A 7846-nucleotide genomic window follows, 5' to 3' on the forward strand; every position below is an offset into this window, starting at 1 on the left:
CAAGTCACTTCCTTCTTGGTGAATTTCCTCATCTGTGAAATAATGATGTCTGACTGGATCACACTGGAAATCTTTCAAGAGTGAGGATTTTGTGGCAAGCTAGAAATTAAGTCAAGAGCTTTAGGGCTTCCAAATAGAAGACTGAAAGGAGGTGATGCTGAATTTAACCAAAATAATTAATTTCTAATGGTAGATTATATTATAATCACGCACAAGTATTGGTTGAACACATCCCATATGCATGACAGTGTGCATTTTGGTGGAATACAAGAAATGCAGCTGACGTTGTTTTGTCCTGAAAGAGTTTTCAGTTCAGTAGTGAACACATGTATATGAGTAAATCTATGTCATAAAGTTTCATTAAATTAATTAATGTCATAATGGAGTCTCACTCAGCACCATGGCTGATTTATGTCCATTTTAGCTAGTTTGGTAGATAATTATAACTGTTTGCTGCATCAAAAATAGGATCATTTGCAAAATTGAAAACAATGCTTTAAGTTATTGCCAGAATTCTATTTAGAGATTTGAGGTCTACTTATTGCAAAAAAAAAAAAAAAATGGTTTGCATGTTCCCTAGAAATACATTGAAACAAAATGCATCCTCCAGTTTGAATTTCCAGGAAGCAAATGAGATGGACTCAAGATCAAAGGAAACATTTTAGTGGATTCCAACAACGATTTCATTTTGTGCACAATCACGTGTGGGTCAGAAATTTCAGTAGAACTCAGCTAGTAGGTCATGTGTCATGCACAGGAGGTCACCTGAAGTTGGGAGAATCTACTTCCATGATGCCTTCATGCACACATCTGGCATCTCCATGTTCCTCAGTCTGTTTCTCCACATGGCATCTCATTTTCTAAGGCTTCTCCATGTAGTTTGGTCTCTTCATGGCAAGATAATTTCATGGTAGTCTTCTCATCTGGTGGCTGGGTTCTAAGAATGCAGGGCAGAAGTATCCATTTTCTTAAAGGTTAGGTCCAGAAACTGGCCTTACATCATTTCTGTCCTATTCCATTGGCCAGGGCTGTCAGGAGGGACACTCCTCTCAATAGGAATTGTGTCAAGAAACTGAGGCTGTCATTCATCTGCCATGCACTCTGGGGCATATGATATAGCATGAAATCATAATTCCCTGAGTTTTTCATTCACCCCATTTTTTTAATAAGTAGTAAGTAAATAAATGGTTAATACAACCAACTTCTTAAGAGTGGACTCCTGGCATTTTGAGTAAGACAGTTGTGTTCTCTAAATCCCAGAATTTTTACCGTCCCTAACCAGCACCCACAAAATGCTATGTGTGCCCTACCTCCGCTGTTGGACAATACAAATATGGTCTGAAACATTTTACAACTCTCTCTGATGAAGCAGACATTTCTCCCAGATCAAAACCACAAACCTGATGTTAAGATGGTGGATTTCCTGATCAGGTTACTATTTGTCCTATATCAATGTAGACAACAATAACATGATTTGTTTCTGTTCTGTTCCAATACATACCATTCAAAGTTCCTTCTACTTGTATCCTCTCTGTTCATACCTGTGCATTTGCAGAGCTATCGGGATATATAATAGGCACCCTCCTCACAGACAGGAGATTACATTATTGAAGACATATTATTCAATAGTAAATAAAAACTACATCCTGAGGGTGCCTAGGTGGCTCAGTTGGTTTAGCATCTGACTCTTGATCCCAGAAGCTCTTGGGAGGTCTAAGGTCTTGATCTTAGAGTTGTGAGTTCAAGTCCTGCGTTTGACTCTATGCTGGATGGGAAGCCTACTTAAAAATAATATATCCTGCTCCTTTCTTTTTTTAAGATTTTTATTTATTCATGAGAGACAGAGAGAGAGAGAGAGAGAGAGAGAGAGGCAGAGGTAGAAGCAGGCTCCATGCAGGGAGCCCAACGCGAGACTCAATCTCAGGTCTCCAGGATCACGCCCTGGACTGAAGGAGGCACTAAACCGCCTGCTCCCTATCCTGCTCCTTTCAATTAAAGAAGACATTTACTCTAGAACATTGGAAATATAGAAAACACACACATACTTTGAATCACACAATTCAGATACACCACTGTTGACATTTTGATGGATATCATTCCAATTATTAATGTGCAAATCCATGGGGAACATTTTACATTTGTGTACATATATATATAACAGATAATACATATGATATTTTATAATCTGTATGTGTTACTATATATAGTACTTTTGTAATATGCTTTTGATAATTCTTGACACTCAGAAAACAATATCAAACGTTAATTAAATGAAGCACTAAAGAGAATCAAAGAATAAAAGTGTGTATGGAGATGTTGAGTTAGTGGGGAAACCTTCATGAAGTTATCAAATGAATGAATGAATGGTCAGTTTGTATTCTATCATACTGAAGATGAGTCAATAAGAAAAAGGCTAGTTAAAGTGGTTTCTACTAAATAACCATGTTAAAATAGCAATTTTGGTTCATACTTATAAACTTCTGTTTAAAAAGTAACCGTTGTAGGGGTTGTGAGTTTGAACCCCACACTACATGTGGGTATTACTTAAAAATAAAATCTTTAAAAAAGAGTAACCATTGCAAAACAGCTAGGAGAGGCTCATAGTATAAATAGACCAACAATTCCAGGACAAATGAAGATAATGTTTCTTGGTTAATTAGTAATTTTAATGCCACACTTGATAAAGTCAATATTGCAAATAACGTTATTCTATGTGGTAGGAAGCATTAGAACCACTATTTAGGCACTACAGTGGTTAAATCTAGTGGTCAGAAGAATCAGTTGAAAGTTGTTAAAAGTGGGATTACTGGGCCTCATCACTAAATGATCCCCAAGTCTGGGATTAGCTTCTGGAATCTCCATCTATAATTTGCATGTCAGGGATTCCTGTGCAGATGATCTGCAATCTACATTTTGGAAAACAGTTCTTGAAATTCCTGCTGCTGTGTCCTTGCTTAGAAGATTCAGTATATTAGTGATTAATGAACCTGAGTTGCTCTTATTTTAGGAGGACATTTTCATCGTAGTTTCTAGGCATTCTTTCGATGTTTGCCTTCCAACTAGATCACATTCTCTTAAAATCTGCTCTGCCTCTCTGAAATTAGTACCATCATTCACTTAGGATTTGTGTTCACAAGTATGACTGTCTGAAAAGTCATTTCTTGGGTGATCTTTTTTGGGTTTCAATAACCATGTTATATATACCTTATTATTCCCTCTTTTTGTGTTTGGAACAAAATAAGCAGCACCAATTGCTTTTAAGAGTTTGTAAAATTCCCCTATGATACCATGTGGACCTAGTATCTTTCGTAAGAAGGGAATCTAGATCTTTGATTAATTTCTCTTTTATTTTCATTTGAACTGTTGGCTGTTTTATTACTTCTAGAATAAATTTTCTATTTTGGAAAATTTATATTTCATCCATGTTTTCAATTTTTTTGTTGGTGTAGAATTCAGAAAACTAGTTTTTTATGCTTCTTTGAATTTCATCAGTATTTATGAATAGTCCTCTTTTTATTTTATGTATTATTTTGATATCTCTTTTTCCTTCAATTAACTTTTAGGTGAACCATGGAGAAAATGGCAGCAAGTAATTTAAGGAGAATTTTTTTTAAATGAGAAAAACAATTTAAAGTAAGCATCCTCAGGGGCACCTGGGTGGCTTAGTTGGTAAAGCATGAATCTTGATCTCAGAGTCATGAGTTTGAGCCCCACATTGAATTTAGAGCTTACTTAAAGAAAAATAAATAAAATGAGCATCTTCAGAAGATGGGAAAGGTATATGTCAACACATGTATGAATACATATGAATCTGTGGTCTTCTATTCCAATGAATCTTATCACATCCCTGACAAATGAGGCTTGTAGTGTTCTAATGCATTTATATAATACTTATATGGAAATACAGATAAAAGAATGCCATTCCATTTTATTAATAGTATAAGCTGATTACAGGCTACTTAGTTAAAATTTTTGACATTGACATGTCAGTGTAGATTACATTTTGAAGATATATTAGTTTTTTTAATCTATCCATAAATTTAATTGGATTAAACTTCTTTCAAAGGGTAAGAATGTGGCATCCCGGGAGGCTCAACGGTTTAGCACTGCCTTCATTCAGCCCAGGGCCTGATCCTGGAGACTCTGGATCAAGTCCCGAGTTAGGCTCCCAGCATGGAGCCAGCTTCTACCTCTTCCTGTGTCTCTGCCTTTCTTTCTCTCTCTGTGTGTCTCATGAATAAATAAATAAAGTCTTGGAGAAAAAAAAGGGTAAGAATGCTTATAGACTTGTAAAATTCTTCTAAGCATCTAATCAAGGGCTGGAGTCAGGAAATATGGCAAAATCAGATATTAAGAAAGCAATGGGTTGTATTCAATGTAAGGTAATGTCAGAATGGCCATTTGTCCTCACCAAATCCTCCCTAAATTCTAAATTTGACTGTTGTTAGTAATCCTTTGTAGACTGATCTGAAAAGTAGGAGAAATAGCATAATATTAAATATCTTATGTATATTGGATAATATTAACCACATTTTACTGATTTCATTCTAGTAAGTACAGTTCTCTTAACCTTATAAGAGGTACAAATTTGGAGAAAGAAGATTCTTAGTCTTTTTTATGTATAAAAGTGAAGTTTTTGGGGTGCTTGGGTGGCTCAGTGTGTTAAGTGGCCAGCTCTTGATTTCAGCTCAGATCATAATCTCAGGATCCTGGGATAGAGCCCTGGTCAGGCTCCCTGCTTAACAGGGAGTCTGCTTGTCCCTCTGACCCTCCCCCTGCTTGTGCTTTCTCTCTCTCTCTCTCTCTCAAAGATAAATAAAGAAATCTTTTTTTTTTTAAGTGACATTTTCTTTTCTGCAAAACTCATTTGTAGCACTAGAGAGGTTGTTTCCTATCTGTAACTAAGTGATGGGTTGGAGGCAGAATTCTAATAACTTTTTCAACACATGTTGACACCTGTAGTCTTTTCTTTCCCTTGGGGGGTGTGTGGCTCTAGTTATGTCCAGAATTTCTATAAAAATGCCCTCTGTCATAATAGGTGCCAGGTGCCCTGCTAGTGCTCAATACCTAATGGATAATGATAGGATATATTCACACCTTGAAAATGAGGTGGTGAATTTTTTGAATTTTCTTATAGAGTTTAGCACAGTGAGAATCCTCATGGGGGTACCCAGGGTGCAGATCTGTCCCAGGGAGAGCAGGTGATGACAGAGGGCTCCGTTTCAATATGTTTTGTACAGGAAATCACAGCTTTGGTCTGTTGAAGCTAGTGAGTTGTCATCAGTTGTACACCGGTGATGTTAGAGACTTGTGGAATCTGTCACTCTAAAGGATTCAGGAAACCAGAGAGTGACTCTTATTCCAGATGACATTGGCATCTTTGGCATTGATAATTACATGTATGAAGTTCACATACTTCATAAAAGTTCTATGTACTTTTCTAAAAGCAAATAAACACAGCTTTGAGGGCAATAAGCAAGTGATGGTACTTTTCAGGTTGACAATGGAAAGAAAGTTTTCAATTTCATTTATAGCAACTCCAATTACTAGACCAAGTATGGACAGGCCGATAAAATCGGTGTTTGGAATGCATTTCATCCACTAAATTATTTAACAATTTTGGATTTTTTTTTTAAGTTAGCTACTAGACAAATGGAGAGGAGTGCCAACTGGGTTTCAAAGGCTATCACTGTCTTTTAAGGATAGGCAGGATTTTAAGTATGTTAGCATTCGAGTAGGGATGTGTAGTAGAGAACGTTATTAAAAGTGATCCTGATCTAGCCATCCTGGATGGCTCAGTCAGTTCAGTGTCTGATTCTTGTTTTCAGCTCAGGTCATGATCTCAGAGTCCTGGGATCAAGCACCTGTCAGGCTCTGTGCTCCATGGGGAGTCTGCTTGAGATTTTCTCCCTCTCCCTCTGCCCCTCCCTGCTGCACTCTTTCTCGCTTAAATAAATAAATCTTTTTTTTTTTTTTTTTTAAAGGTGACTCTGATACAGTAGTTCTGAATTTCACTGTGTAGACTGCAGTCTATTAAGATTTGGGGGACCTCATGAGGTAGTATGTGTAAAACGTGAAGGTGACTCCGTTGGTTTCAGGGTTTATGTTCTCCCACTTATCCACCCAAAGGGCAGCACATTTCCATGGAGGAAGGTGAGGACAGATATGAGCAGTCCACCTGTGCAATTCCTTGCAGAGTCATCTTGCTTAGATCAGAAAGTCATGGCAATCTCACCCTTCCTACGCGCACTGAGTCACTGCTTGGCCCTGCAGTCCCAACCAGCTCCCGAGGTCCTGCCTGACCTAAGGTCTAATTTCCAGCACTGAGGAAAGGACAGGATCAGCGAAATAGAATCACTCCAGGTCACGCTGACCTGTGTGATTCTAAAATACAGACGTTAGACTTTTTAAAAATAATTACTTCCCTTCTAATCTTTTCCTCCTATGTATTTTCATCATCTCTCATTTGCTCCTGTGTGTTTCATTGTTCTGGAACCAGTTGCTTTCCTGAAGCTCTTATTGGGGTAAGCATAGCTTTCATGGGTTCTATCTCTCTGTGTTAGGGATTGCATAGCACTTTTAAAAACTGTTTTCAGGAAGAAAAAAAAGAAAATGTTTGCAGGTATTTTGGGGTGGTGTATTTTGCCAGCAAAATTTCAGCCCCTAAATATATATATATATACTTTTTTTAATGGATAAGTTGTTTAATTAGGTTCTTTGTAAGAAATTTAGAACACCAATTTGTGAGGTTAAACTCCACTTGTGAGAGAAAACACAGTGCGGAGGTAGCCCTGAAGCTGAGGAATAGCTTTGATTTTTGGCAGAATTTGTGAGTCCACAGTTTTCTGATCAACCTCATGCTGCTCTGAAATCTCGTATTTCTCCTTCTCTGTGTCAAAAATCTCCCCTTCCTGGTGTCTGGTTTTACGCAGCTTCTTCTTGAAATAAGTGTCAGTGAGATGTTTGGGGATTTTCACACTGCTGATGTCAATTTTGGTGGAAGTGGTAATGACAGATTTCTGGTATGTTCTTTGCAGAGGAACTCGGTTGAGGGCCAGAGGTCCAGTTACAAGTAGCAAGCCACTGCTCAGTTGCTTCAGGAAAACTACCCTCTTGCCTCTGTGGCGCCCAGTGAGGATGATCAAAATGGTCCCAGGAGTGATGCTAGCTCACAACTTTCTCACATGCTGACTGAAAGGTTTTTGTTTGCCATGGCTCAACAACTTTCGATGCACATCTTCAGTAGGATAATACCTAGGCATTTTGCAAAGTTTAACCACTCAGGTACCACCATTCTTGTCACTGGTTTTGTAACAGCAGCAAGAACCTTCTCCTTCTTTTTCTTTTCAACCCTAGATTTAGCTACCAAATAGTTCCTCTTGTACATGGCTTTTCTGGAATACATAGCCGATCGGGAATATTTGCCAATTCCTCTGACTAGGACAGGGGTTTGGCTGCCGTGGGGCATCCCCTTCTTTGGCATTTTAGCCTTGAGGTTACCCTTCTTTGCCTTCCAACCAGCATCAGTCTTCTTGGCTTCAGGTTTCTTCTTAGTATCCGGCTTCTAGGCTTTTTCGCCTGCCATCTTGCAAGATGGAAGAAAGAACTAAGGTCCCTAAATATGATATTTTGTGTGATCCCTAAATATGAAAATGCTGTTTTACTGCCCTGTTGAAAAGCAGTGGACTTCGAATAGTCCTAAATATTTAGACAGACTGTGAAAATGTAGTCAGTTAAAACAAGTGTGGTGTGCCTTAAAGACAACGCTGATTCAATTATTTAACTTCAATTTGTTTTCTCTAAGACATGATTATTTTTTTTAACTTGGTTGATTTCTGGTCCTCAG

At 38.0% G+C, this 7846-nt stretch overlaps 1 pseudogene; it reads right to left on the reverse strand.

Moving 5' to 3' along the window:
- Window positions 1-6728: 6728 nt before the first annotated feature.
- On the reverse strand, window positions 6729-7585 carry LOC100688952 (annotated as a pseudogene).
- Window positions 7586-7846: the final 261 nt, after the last annotated feature.

Source organism: Canis lupus, chromosome 35 (genome assembly GCF_011100685.1).
Source record: "Canis lupus familiaris isolate Mischka breed German Shepherd chromosome 35, alternate assembly UU_Cfam_GSD_1.0, whole genome shotgun sequence".
NCBI classification, from domain to species: domain Eukaryota; kingdom Metazoa; phylum Chordata; class Mammalia; order Carnivora; family Canidae; genus Canis; species Canis lupus.